The sequence below is a fragment of the Aquarana catesbeiana genome, linkage group LG08, assembly GCF_042186555.1.
Source record: "Aquarana catesbeiana isolate 2022-GZ linkage group LG08, ASM4218655v1, whole genome shotgun sequence".
NCBI lineage: Eukaryota > Metazoa > Chordata > Amphibia > Anura > Ranidae > Aquarana > Aquarana catesbeiana.
The window spans coordinates 169616722-169631383 of NC_133331.1; the positions used below are offsets into that span (position 1 = coordinate 169616722).

The 14662-nt window shown below is 40.4% G+C and overlaps 1 protein-coding gene across 1 annotated transcript in view; it reads right to left on the reverse strand.

Annotated features, from left to right (window-relative positions):
- The window catches only part of CDH23 (cadherin related 23), a 1935615-nt gene that overhangs the window by 313307 nt on the left and 1607646 nt on the right, over positions 1-14662 (reverse strand). The gene's annotated exons all lie outside the window — the stretch shown is intronic.

Consider the following 14662-nt stretch of genomic DNA (forward strand, 5'->3'; position numbering starts at 1 on the left):
GTGTCAGTGACAGGATTGGTGGGCGAGTAGCCTGGCTGCTGCATTCTGCATCATTCTGCATCAGCTGCAAACAATGTAGTTCCTTCTCAGGGAGACCATCGTAGATTTGCAGTAACCCAATCTGGATGATACAAAGTGTGGATTAATTGGCATATCTTCTGCTAGATTTGGGTATTTGACTCTTGTAATATTCCTAAAATGGTGAAACGAGGACCTGACAGCAGCTAATTGTTGCTTAAATCAACGAGTCAATGTCCAGGATCACATGCAAGCTGTGCGTGTGGTTTGAAAACATAGGCATTGTATTCCCAAGGTTTAAGCCAACTGTGTATGTTTGCTGCCTCTTTGAGTTTAGCCTCTGCCTTCCATTTACAAGCACTTCTGTCTTGCCTTATTTCATTTTCAGCCAGTTACCACAGTTGGGAAAAATGGTGACTCGCGCTAAAACAAACTAATATGTATGTGGCTGAGAGGTACCACAACCTTAAAAAGCCAAATACAAAAATGAAAATGTGATAGTATAACAAACCACACTATGCAAAATTGGGGGAGTATTCAGGCCCACTTAAGCAAATATAGAGATTATATACAATAATGTATCAAAATTGGTGCAGAAAATCTTTAAACACAAAAGGTTCCGTGTATGATATATACAAATAGAAATATAAATATAAAGTATTGGAGAAATAGTCCATATGAAAAAACACCCAAGAAGTGATGTGACAATCCTAGATTATCCAATTGTATGGAATCCTAGGTGTATGGGTCCACCACCATAGATAGAGAGCCTGGCCGCTTACCAGAACCCCATGACCCCCGTTACAGAGGGTCTAAATGGGCTGTGAAATCCTGCTAATCTGGAACTCCCAGGAGTCAGGATGGAGGCTGGAAAGGGACATCAGGAACTGTGGTGGAGATGAATGGATCCACAGGGAAAGGACTTGGCCCTCAGCAGAGTAGTATCATCATAAAGAGAAAAAGAGGAGGGCCTATCCTTTGCTACTGCAGGCTCTTCTGCCCTGCTAGACTGGTCTCTGTAACCAGTTACAGGATAAAGATGGAGCAATATCTCCCTTATCTCTAGCCATCAATAGGTTTCTTTACTTTTTTTTTTTTATGTCAAAGATCTACTGATTTTTTCAGTTGAATTTCAAAGAACCCTAGAAAATCAACAGATATTGTGTGTAGGAGACATAGTCTCTCTATACTTGGTGCAATAACATGATTAAGATGATATTTTTGTTACGAAAGCAATTATTTAAACTTCCAGGCTCTAAGTAGATCACAAAGAGCAACGGATCACCAAAAATGTATAAAGTCACAAAAAAATCACAAAAAACGCACAAATCGCAAAAAGTGACAAAATTACAAAATATCGCAAAAAATTGCAAAAAATTTAAAAAAAACGAAAAAATTGAAAAACACATGGAAAAATACAAAATTTTATAGCAAATCGGAAAAACAAAAAACAAAAAATCGAAAAATCGAACACGAAAAAGGAAGTGAGCGATAGCCACTGAAAATATAAACCAGGGAGCATTACGTCATATACTGAATAAATACATTTAGGCTAAGGTATCAAGATAGACACACAATACTGGCATAACTCAATCAATATGTTGTTTGGATTAAATTGGGGATACACATGGGCATAACACGGTGTGTATCTATTGATAAAAGTAGGACACGTCCAATTCAAAATTGACTGCGCACCAGTGCACAAAGCAAGGTCCATAAAGACATGGATGAGCGAGTTTGGGGTGGAGGAACTTGACTGGCCTGCACAGAGTCCTGACCTCAACCCGATACAACACCTTTGGGATGAATTAGAGCGGAGACTGCGAGCCAGGCCTTCTCATCCAACATCAGTGCCTGACTTTACAAATGCACTTCTGGAAGAATGGTCAAACATTCCCATAGACACACTCCTAAACCTTGTGGATAGCCTTCCCAGAAGAGTTGAAGCTGTTATAGCTGCAAAGGGTGGGCCAACATAATATTGAACATTACGGCCTAAGGCTGGGAAGCCATTATAGTTCATGTGCGTGTAAAGGCAGGCGTTCCAATACTTTTGACAATATAGTGTGTGTGTGTGTGTGTATATATATATATATATATATATATATATATATACACACATACACACAGTATCTCACAAAAGTGTGTACACCCTTCACATTTTTGTAATCATTTTATTGTATCTTTTCATGTGACAACACTGAAGAAGTTACCCTTTGCTACAATATAAAGTAGTGAGTGTACAGCTTGTATAACAGTGTAAATTTGCTGTCCCCTCAAAATAACTCAACACACAGCCATTAATGTCTAAACCGATGGCAACAAAAGTGAGTACACCCCTAAGTGAAAATGTCCAAATTGTGCCCAAAGTGTCAATATTTTGTGTGGCCACCATTATTTTCCAACACTGCCTTAACCCTCTTGGGCATGGAGTTCTCCAGAGCTTCACAGGTTGCCACTTGAGTCCTCTTCCACTCCTCCATGACAACATCACAGAGTTGGTGGATGTTAGAGACCTTCCATTTGAGGATACCCAAAAGATGCTCAATAGGGTTTAGGTCTGGAGACATGCTTGGCCAGTCCATCACCTTTACCCTCAGCTTCTTTAGCAAAACAGTGGTCGTCTTGGAGGTGTGTTTGGTGTCGTTATCATGTTGGAATACTGCCCTGCAGCCCAGCCTCTGAAGGGAGAAGATCATGCTCTGCTTCAGTATGACACAGTACATTATTATTATTATTATACAGGATTTATATAGAGCCAACAGTTTACGCTGCGCTTTACAATATAAAAGGGAGACAATACAATAAAATACAAGAGGATTAAGAAGGCCCTGCTCAGAAGAGCTTACAATCTAATAGGGTGGGGCAGGTGGTACAAAAGGTTTTAACTGTGGGGAATGAGCTGGTGGAAGTGGTAGGAGATTAGTTGGAGATGTGATCGGGTTTCCTGAAGAGATGAGTTTTCAGGAATCGCCTGAAGGTAGCAAGAGTAGGGGATAGCTGGATAGATGGAGGTAGCGAGTTCCAGAGGATGGGAGAGGCTCTGGAGAAATCCTGGAGACGAGCATGGGAGGAGGAGATGAGAGAGCTTGAAAGCAGGAGGTCTTGAGAAGAGCGGAGAGGTAGATTTGGGTGATATTTGGAGACAGGATTGGTGATGTAGCTCGGGGCAGAGTTGTGAATGGCTTTGTATGTTGTGGTTAGTATTTTGAATTTAATTCGCTGGGTGATTGGGAGAGAAGTAGGGATTGAAGTAGAGGGTTGGCAGACACTGAGCGGTTGGTAAGGTGGATAAGTCTGGCAGCAGCATTCATGATAGACTGAAGAGGGGATAGCCTATGGAGAGGCAGGCCAATGAGAAGGGAGTTGCAATAGTCAAGGCGAGAGATAACAAGGGAGTGAATGAGGAGCTTGGTGGTTTCATTTGTTAAAAAGGGGCGAATTTTAGAGATGTTACGGAGGTGAATTCTACAAACTTTTGACAACGATTGGATTTGAGGCTGGATTACACCTAGTACCCTGGCGTGAGGGGAGGGACTGATGGTTGCATTGTTGATTTTGATGGAAAAGTCATGGAGGGGGGCACGGGCGGGGGGGAATATTAATAGCTCAGTTTTAGAGAGATTTAGTTTAAGGAAGTGGTGTGACATCCATGCTGATATGTCAGTTAGTAAGTTAGTAATGCGAGAGACTGAAGGAGTGAAGTGAGGAGTAGACAGATAGATTTGGGTGTCATCAGCGTATAAGTGGAAGCCGTGCGCGGTTATTAAGGGACCAAGGGAGGAGGTGTAGATAGAGAAGAGAAGGGGTCCAAGAACCGAGCCTTGGGGGACCCTCACAGAAAGGGGCAATGGAGAGGAGGAGACAGAATGTTGGCATTCATGGTTCTCTCCATGAACTGTAGCTCCCCAGTGCCGACATTTGTCTTTGTATTCCTCACCTGGTTGCCGCCATACACACTTGATATCATCTGAACCAAATAAGTTTATCTTGGTCTCATCAGACCACAGGACATGGTTCCAGTAATCCATGTCCTTAGTCTGTTTGTCTTCAGCAAACTGTTTACGGATTTTTTCTTGTAGATCATCTTTAATAGAGGCTTCCTTCTGGGATGACAGCCATGCATACCAATTTGATGCAGTGTGCGGTGTATGGTCTCAGCACTGACAGGCTGACTCCCCCACCCCTTCAACCTCTGCAGCAATGCTGGCAGCACTCATACCTCTATTTCCCAAAGACAACCTCTGGATATGGCGATGAGCATGTGTACTCAACTTCTTTGGTCGACCATGGCGAGGCCTATTCTGAGTGGAACCTGTCCTGTTAAACTGCTGTATGGTCTTGGCCACCGTGCTGCAGCTCAGTTTCAGGGTTTTGGCAATCTTCTTATAGCCTAGGCCATCGTTATGTAGAGCAACAATTCTTTTATTCAGATCCTCAGAGTTCTTTGCCATGAGGTGCCATGTTGAACTTCCAGTGACCAGTATGAGAGAGTGAGAACGATGACACCAAATTTAACACACCTGCTCCCCATTCACACCGGAGACCTTGTAACACTAACAAGTCACGTGACACCAGGGAGGGAAAATGGCTAATTGGGCCCAATTTGGACCTTTTCACTTAGGGGTGTACTCACTTTTGTTGCCAGTGGTTTAGACATTCATGTCTGCATGTTGAGTTATTTTGAGGGGACAGCAGATTTACACAGTTATACAAGCTGTACACTCACTACTTTACATTGTAGCAAAGTGTCATTTCTTCAGTGTTGTCACATAAAAAGATATAATAAAATATTTACAAAAATGTTAGGGGTGTACTCACTTTTGTGAGTGTATATATGCAATGTTAAGCCACCTCAATCCAAAGAAACAAAGGCAATAAGGGCCTAACACATTTCCATAACTTTGGTTTTTCGAAGTATATTACTGTAATGCACAAAGAAAAATGTAAGTGTCCTTTCACTAGGAACACTCCGACATTCAATTTCTTCTGCTATAATTTTGGATAGCAATATGGCACTACTACTGGTACTATTAATTTTTGTGCAATGAGTTTGATATACTATGTAGAAATAATTTTATTTCTCTACCAGTTATAACTCAAGAACAGTCCCTTCCTCTCAAATGGAGATATCGAGATAAAACAGTTGGCTTGGATTTGATCCATTTTATTAGCATATTTTTACAAATTCTACAGTAATAATCTGTAAGATTTTTGTTTCCCTTAATAAACTTACTTTTTAAAAATATGACTAAAGGATCTGAACATTGATCTTTTTTTACACTGATAGCTATTAAAAATATTCAAAACTGATGGTCAACAAGTAAAACCCGCCCACACTTGTAGTCCCACCACTGCGCTCCTGGATAAAAGCAATGTGATACCTAAAGCTGCCACTTAGAATGAACAAATGTGTGAACAGTATTTAATCCTCTATTCAGGTGAAGCCCAAAAATAGTGAAATAATAGTGGCGCTAAAACTAAATAACATAGAATGAAATGGAGAAACAGTGAATGAAATGATAACAATAGTGGTAGAAATATTCATATCACCAGAGCCATAACATCAGTGAATTGGAATCCATTGCAGGGAATACATAGCGAAAGCTAACAAACTGCAGAGATCATTTTATGTTGAGAGATCCCTGATTTACATGGCTGGATTTCGGAGACTATTTTTAACCCCTGTTTGTGTGGGTTGAGGCCATTTCAGCCAAACACGAGAGTGTGAGGCAAATTTAGCTGGTGAGTGCGTGTCTTGAGGGGAGTGGAATCACTGGCACAGAGGTGTGGTGGACGAGTAGAAGAACAGTGCACTGGAATCACATCACTATATTGGATTGTTTTTTTGTTTTCCATTGTTTATGGACTTTTTTATACACATTATATGCTCACCAAAAATAAATTTTTGGTTAATTCTTTTTATTTCACTTGTCACAGGGTGATAGAAGTTTAGCAACATCAACCATGATTGTTTAAAAATTATTAAGGTAGCTATTAAAAATACACCACATTTATGATATCTTTTTTACCCAATTATAATAATAATAGTTTTTGATAGGTATGAAACAGTAGATCAATAATCTTTGACCCAAAGCAAAATATGCATTTCAAATGTCTGTTCTTTTTGCCATCTATACGATGTAAAATTTTATATCTTTATATAATTGTAAAAATATTAAGAAAGTAAGGACATTGACTGTTGAGTACTGTATATTTTAAAATGATTAGTAAAAATATTTTTCATAGGGTAACAAAGCCAGGTTTCCACATTTCCTTAAAAACACGTACACACAGTGGTTAGCCACATTTTGTACTTCCTTTACTGCACTACAGGAAGTGTGTTTTACATAGAAAAGGGGAAATGTGTATAAATTGTGTAAAGCCAATATGCGTGTAAAAATCCCAGTATTATTCAGGCCCTACATCATTTGGAACAGTCCAAATGCAAAAATATTCAATTTCCCAAAATGAAGAAATATATTTTATACATATTGTAAAGCACTGCAAAAACTTTTGGCGCTATATACAGTGGGGACGGAAAGTATTCAGACCCCCTTAAATTTTTCACTCTTTGTTATATTGCAGCCATTTGCTAAAATCATTTAAGTTCATTTTTTTCCTCATTAATGTACACACAGCACCCCATATTGACAGAAAAACACAGAATTGTTGACATTTTTGCAGATTTATTAAAAAAGAAAAACTGAAATATCAAATGGTCCTAAGTATTCAGACCCTTTGCTGTGACACTCATATATTTAACGCAGGTGCTGTCAATTTCTTTTGATCATCCTTGAGATGGTTCTACACCTTCATTTGAGTCCAGCTGTGTTTGATTATACTGATTGGACTTGATTAGGAAAGCCATACACCTGTCTATATAAGACCTTACAGCTCACAGTGCATGTCAGAGCAAATGAGAATCATGAGGTCAAAGGAACTGCATGAAGAGCTCAGAGACAGAATTGTGACAAGGCACAGATCTTGCCAAGGTTACAAAAAAAATTCTGCTGCGCTTAAGGTTCCTAAGAGCACAGTGGCCTCCATAATCCTTAAATGGAAGACATTTGGGATGACCAGAACCCTTCCTAGAGCTGCCAGTCTGGCCAAACTGAGCTATCAGGGGAGAAGAGCCTTGGTGAGAGAGGTAAAGAAGAACCCAAAGATCACTGTGGCTGAGCTCCAGAGATGCAGTCGGGAGATGGGAGAAAGTTGTAGAGAGTCAACCATCACTGCAGCCCTCCACCAGTCTGGGCTTTATGGCAGAGTGGCCCGACGGAAGCCTCTCCTCAGTGCAAAACACATGAAAGCCTGCATGGAGTTTCCTAAAAAAAACACCTGAAGGACTCCAAGATGGTGAGAAATAATATTCTCTTCTCTGATGAGACCAAGGTAGAACTTTTTGGACTTAATTCTAAGCAGTATGTGTGGAGAAAACCAGGCACTGCTCATCACCTGTCCAATACAGTCCAAACAGTGAAGCATGGTGGTGGCAGCATCATGCTGTGGGGGTGTTTTTGAGCTGCAGGGACAGGACAACTGGTTGCAACCGAGGGAAAGATGAATAAGGCCAAGTACAGGGATATCCTGGATGAAAATCTTCTCCAGAGTGCTCAGGACCTCAGACTGGGCCGAAGGTTTACCTTCCAACATGACAATGACCCTAAGCACACAGCTAAAATAATGAACGAGTGGCTTCACAACAACTCCGTGACTGTTCTTGAATGGCCCAGCCAGAGCCCTGACTTAAACCCAATTTAGCATCTCTGGAGAGACCTAAAAATGGCTGTCCACCAACGTTTACCATCCAACCTGACAGAACTGGAGAGGATCTGCAAGGAGCAATGGCAGAGGATCCCCAAATCCAGGTGTGAAAAAAACTTGTTGCATATTTCCCAAAAAGACTCATGGCTGTATTAGATCAAAAGGGTGCTTCTACTAAATACTGAGCAAAGGGTCTGAATACTTAGGACCATGTGATATTTCAGTTTTTCTTTTTTAATAAATCTGCAAAAATGTCAACAATTCTGTGTTTTTCGGTCAATATGGGGTGCTGTGTGTACATTAATGAGGAAAAAAATGAACTTAAATGATTTTAGCAAATGGCTACAATATAACAAAGAGTGAAAAATTTAAGGGGCTCTGAATACTTTCCATCCCCACTGTAAGTCCTTTATTATAATAATAATATTAATAATAATAATATACAATACACATGTATGTGTGTGTATTCTAAAGGGTACCTGTAAAAACATCAAAGCAGCACAATTCACTTTAAAAATGAACACTCGTTACCATTTTTTGTGCAAAAATCAAAATGGCCCTAATAATAGTCAGTATCCACATGAATATCAAATTGCTAAAATAGTAGATATGGTTTTATGATCACCACCGCATTGTCTGTGAATGCCATTGTCTAATGACCAATGATATTGCTTTTAAATGATCCAGAAAGAGTGCTATGCCTTTTAATTATATCACAGGCCCCGTTTACTCAACTTTTGGTTGATAGTCTGTGCTTTCCTCCCCTTTTGCTTAAAATCAGTGAAAAAAAAAGGGTAAGTAACATAGTTCTAAAAGGTGTCACTTGTTTAATAAATGTCTCTGTTTGCCTTAAAGGCGGGGTTCACACTATTGCGAATTGGATGCGAATTTCACCGCATCCAATTCACATGTCAGGAGATTGTGGCCGGCTGTCTATGGAGCCGGTTCATACATCTCCGGAGTGGCTCCGGTGCTAATTGCACAGAAGTTCTGTGCGTCTTCTGGTCTGTTTCAGGTCCGAATTCAGCCCAAAAACTGAACTGAAATCGGACCTGAAATGGTGAATGGGGACACATCGGACCTCTCTGTGAACCGCTCTGTGCCTAATTGTGAAACCAGCCTAAAAGAGAAGTGTGAATGTGTATTAACCTGGATGGCTGCAGCATCGATCCAAAGCTGCAACTGCCCCCTGCTGGTTCTACACTGAGAATGGATGGAAAGGGGTCCAGAGCTGCTGGTTCAATCTCCCAATGGCGCACATAGAGGCTGAGCCAGCTGCTGGTCAAGCATCTGGGTGGATCCCAACATTATTGTCAGGATCCCTGAAGAGCCTGGACCAGCTCTGTCATGTCACCCAACAGTGAACTTTAGTCCACTGTCGGCTGAATCTGGGTCACAGGAGAGCAGAACTAAGTGCCCTTCTGTGACCTACAGGAGAAGTATGGCCAAAGGAGCTTTGGCCATACTTTTCTTTAAAAAAAGGCAAATTAAATTGAATATGTGATTGCTTGCTATATATATAAAAAAAGGCATTAAAAACTTATAAAATATTGCATCTCATTATAACATGCTTTTACAAGGAAGGATTTAACAGAAAAAAAATTACAACTTTAACAGCCATGATGCAGATAATGGAAATGTATGAGGTCAAATTAAGTAGCAATTATTTACCGGAAAAGTGGTGTAAAAGCTTCACAGCAAAAGTTGAATTGCCTAACTTGGCAAGGTGAGGGAATAAACGAAGTAAAATAAGCCCAAGGATATCCTGTACATAACAAAAGCTAACTTGTGCATAGGAATAGGATTGCCAAGTTCTACAACACAAAAATTGTATAGAAAGGGTCATATCCCTGATAAACTGAACTCAGATTACTGCATCCAAGATCTTCCTACTCTTTATCGTAACTACAACAAGAAAAATCATATACATGGGTGTGCCATTTTTTGGAAGGAAGGAGATGGGTGCAATGAATTTAAATGTGAGAACAGTTTGTTGAAATTACTATGTACAAGCTATATGTGCAAATGTTATTATGATTGTACAAATGCTCTATTTTTTTTGATCCTGTAATAATTTTATTGAGAAAAAAAGTGAGAACAGCAGGTACGGTACACACAGCTATTTTAGCAAGTCTCATATAACAATGTGTTATTCATTAAAGTGCATAGAAATGGAACTGCACATTGAGGAAAAAAATCTAAAATTGTTCTCTAAGTACTCGTAAAGAAAGTAAAAGCAGTGATGTTACGCATTACACCAAAGGTGGCAGGGCTTCATCACTAATTCATCATTTATTATTTTTAACTGAGGAGGAAAGGGGGAAGATCATTTTCAGTTAAAAACTGAAAATGATGATTCAATGATGAAGCCTCACTCAGTGGGCGTAACATGTAAGGTGTAGATTGGTGTCTAATGTCATCACACTGTTTTTCCTGGAAGTTACCAGCCGAGTCTATAAGTAGACAATTTGAGCTGATGCTGAGCCACTGCTTATTTATTCTTTAAAGCTACATGCTACTATTTTTATGTGAGTACCTTTTTGCTATTCGTTTTTGAATAAATAACCATACGGAGAGCACTAGAAGTGTCTGTTTTCTGTTTTTAACTGAGGAGGAGAGGAGGAGGATTTTCTATTAAGGATCCAAAAAGAGGAAATATCCTGTTATCCCTAGTTGTATGTGGTAGGGAACCCCTGGAGAGAAGAGCCATTATACATCAGGTGCAAATGGACCAATAGTTTAGAGGTCTCTACAAGGATGTGAAGACATGTGGTGGATTTTTTAGAAGAATTTTCTAACTGGTTATCATGGACAGTGGGCACTGCTTTTTGTAGATTGGTGGAAGAATCTGGGAAGATTATATGTTATAGGACTGTTTTATGTCTCATGGATATATTTTAATATCGCAAAATGGTTGAAACCTTTCAGCAGTCTCAATTATAATGCGGCAGTACTTAAATTATAATTCTGGTCTTCTGGTCACTGTTTTTATTTATACAGTATTATTATGAATGTTTTGTGCTCCAGAAAATTAGAAATATCCTGAAGCCAAAGCAAAGTATATTCCAGGTTGAAAGTGTATAAGAGTATTAGTGTATTTGGGTTGTGTTTGGGCTTCCTAGACAGGATAAGGCCCAAACTGTCATATGGTGATATGATGCAGTATAACATCCAGGCCTGCAGTTTAAAATGTTAAAGCGTAGCTAAAGGCAACATTTTTTTTTTCAGTTTTGGATAGAGTGGAGAGAGATTAGAACACCTGTCAGATTTTTACCGCTGTCTGTGCTCCCATTAGGGAGATTCATCCTCTTTTTTTTTATTTTGTTTACTGTTATCACTGAGAGTAAAATGAAAGAAATTCCCAAATATTGGGTTGTCTCCAGAATAGTAATAGAGGGGAAATATTCCAATCAGAACACTAGTTCTGGTGATTGTGGTGACACATAGGGATTCCTTCACTTTGGAAGGATTTAATCTCACTTCCTGTTTTGGCTATGAGACAGGAAGTGAAGGGAAATCTTCCCATTCAGTTATAGATGGAAAAGAATTACGATATTATAACCCTCCCTAACCAAAAAAAAATTGTCTTTAGTTTCACTTTAAGTGCTAGAATATTTGACACATTTCCCTACAGAAAGATCTTTTTAGTTTTGGTTAAACAGTTGTAAAGGCAAAAGAGTTTTTATCTGAATGCATTAAGATAAAAAGCCTTCTGTGTGCAGCAGCCCCCTAATACTTACCTGAGCCCCATCTCTATCCAGCGATTTCCACAAGTCCCTCGGCCATCCGAGACTCTCCCCCCTGATTGGCAGAGGCACAGCAGCAACACCATTCACTCCCACGGCTGTCAATCAAAGTCAGTTAGCCAATCAGGAGAGAGAGGGGGCGAGGCCGAACGGCAGCTCCATGTCTGAATGGACACACGGAGCTGCAGCTCGGCTCAGGTGCCCCCATAGCAAGCTACTAAAAAAAAAACAAAAAACGAGACTTTACAATCACTTCAAGTTATAAGGAATCCTGCATGGATCTCGAGTACCCACGCATTCTTGGATGCAAAATTCTTTCCAGCATATCAGAAGATTTATTGTAGTTCCCACTAAACAAAATGTGATAGGGTATGAAAACTACCAGTTCTGGCTGCCACAAGTGGGTGACTTATAGTGGAAAAAGTAAGAAAATTGTGAAATGGTCACAAAGGGCAATGCAGTCCTATCAGACAATTGTCAGTACAAGGGCTTGTTTTGATACGCATTTACCGATTATTTAATAATTATTATTATTATACAGGATTTATATAGCGCCGACAGTTTGCGCAGAGCTTTACAACATGAGGCAGACAGTACAATTACAATACCATTTAATACAGGAAGAATCAGAGGGCCCTGCTCGTTAGAGCTTACAATCTGGGAGGGAGGGTCAAGTGATACAAAAGGGTAAGAACTGTGGGGGATGAGCTGATGAAGAAAATAAAAGAACAGTTGTTAGATGGAGGCAGGGTATCAGGGATCACCTAAAAGTAGATAGATTTGGAGATAGTCTTACAGATTGGGGTAGGGTATTCTAGAGGACAGGAGAGGCTCGGGAGAAGTCCTGGAGGCGAATATGGGAGGAGGTGATGAGGAGGCTAGAAAGCAGGAGGTCTTGGGAGGAACGAAGAGGATGATTAGGTTGGTATCTTGAGACTGGGCTACTGATGTAGCTGGGGTCAGAGTTGTGAATGGCTTTGTAACTTATTGTTAGTATTTTGAATTTAATTAGTTGGGTGAGTGGCAGAGAAGTATAGCAGATGCAGAGCGGTTTGTAAGGTGGATGAGTCTGGCAGCAGTATTTATGATGGACTGAAGGGGGATAGTCTATTTAAGTCAATGAGGAGGGAGTTGCAGTATTCGAGGCGAGAGATAACCAGGGAGTGAATCAGGAGCTTTGTGGTTTCATTGGTTAGGAAGGGACGTAGTTTGGAGATGTTGCAGAGGTTAATTATCTCTGTCCTAAACTGACTTTTGAATCTTAGCACCTTATAGGTCCACGTTAACTCAAAGATGCATCTCATGTGTGCATACTCCTATTTGTAAACTAAGACAAAAAAGCGACCAAAACTACAGGGGAACACTTATAGTGTATAAGTGGTGTCTGATTTTCCGTGTGGTTTCAAACACAAACAATATATTTGACTTCCAGGCAGGAAAGACTAGAATGACTCACACTAAATAGATCTCATAGTATGGTTTGAAGAAGACCACATACATAGAAGGAAACACCCATTGACCTCTCCATAACCTCAAACATCTGCAAGGTGGAGACCAATAATATTTACTACAGAAAAAATGCCTCGTAAATGAAATGAGTAGTATAGTCTGAGCTAGATGTAAGGCCCCATTCACACCTGAGCTTGGCGTTTTCAGGCAGAAAATTGCGCAATTTTACGGCGTTTTTTACCGTGATTTTTACCGCGATTTGCCACAATTTTGTGCAGGGCAGCAAGGTCACCAATGTAAAAAGCAGAAAAATTCCCAAATCTGCCCGATTCACGCGACAAAAAGGGTCCAGAACTTGTTTGAGCTTCAGGCGTAGGGCTTCAGGCGTTTTGGAGTGGAGATGTGAACCATCTCCATAGAGAATAATTGATTTTTTCCCCTCCAGTGTTTTGTAGCTTCAGGCTTCAAGCTACAAAACGCTCAGGTGTGAATGGAGCCTTAAGGCAAGCCAACTGGGCACTATGGGGAGCATCTGACTGAACAACTGTATATACACCTTCCCAGGTTTAAAAAAAAACATGGCTGCCCACCAATGCACACTCCCTATGTCATTGCTAAACACTAACAATATTAGACTGTAACTCTCCTAAAAGGAAGTGCATGCTGGGCAGTTATTACATTTTCTGGTCTTAGGGCCCATACACAGCAGCGGGAGCTTGTTAAGGTGCACTGCCGAACACAGCTGATGTGAATTAACTCTTATGCCCAACAAAATCCATGGGTTTTTCCGACGGATGTTGGCTCAAACTTGTCTTGCATACACATGGTCACACAAAGTTGTCGGAAAATCCGATTGTTTTGAACGCGGTGACGTAAAACACGTACGTCAGTACTATAAACGGGGCAGTAGCTTTCGTCTCTTAATTTATTCTGAGCATGCATGGCACTTTGTGTGTCGGATTTGTGTACACACGATCGGAATTTCTGACAACGGATTTTGTTGTCGGAAAATTTTATAGCCTGCTCTCAAACTTTGTGTGTTGGAAAATCCGATGGAAAATGTGTGATGGAGCCCACACACGGTCGGAATTTCCGACAACAAGGTCCTATCACACATTTTCTGTTGGAAAATCCGACCGTGTGTACGGGGCATAACAGAGTTAACATATATTCACACTGAAATGAATGGGGAGGCGGTTTTCAGGCATTAGTTAGAGGCTATTTCTAGCGCTAAAACATCTTGAAAAAAACCGCCTCAATGTGAAAGCAGCCTTACAGGTTTAACGCTAGAAATAGCCTCTAACGCCTGAAAACCACATTCAGAATTTTCACACTGGGGCGGTACGCTTGCGGGACGCTCTGAAAAGTCCTGCAAACAGCATGTTTGGGAGCAGCGTATACACCACTCCCAAAATGCCCTGCCCATTAAAATGAATGGGCAGCTCTGTCGAAGCGCCTGCAAAGTGCCGCAATATGAGCACTTTTAACCCTTTCTTTGCCCGCTAGCGGGGGTTAAAAGCGCCCCACTAGTGGCCGAAAAGCACTGCTAAAACGACGGTAAAGCGCTGATAAAATTAGCGGTGCTTTATTGCTAATACAGACCGGCAAAAAAAAAAATAGCCTTACAGTATTATGCTATGAAGCTTTTATATCTTTTTGGGAAATTCGTGTATGTGTAACAA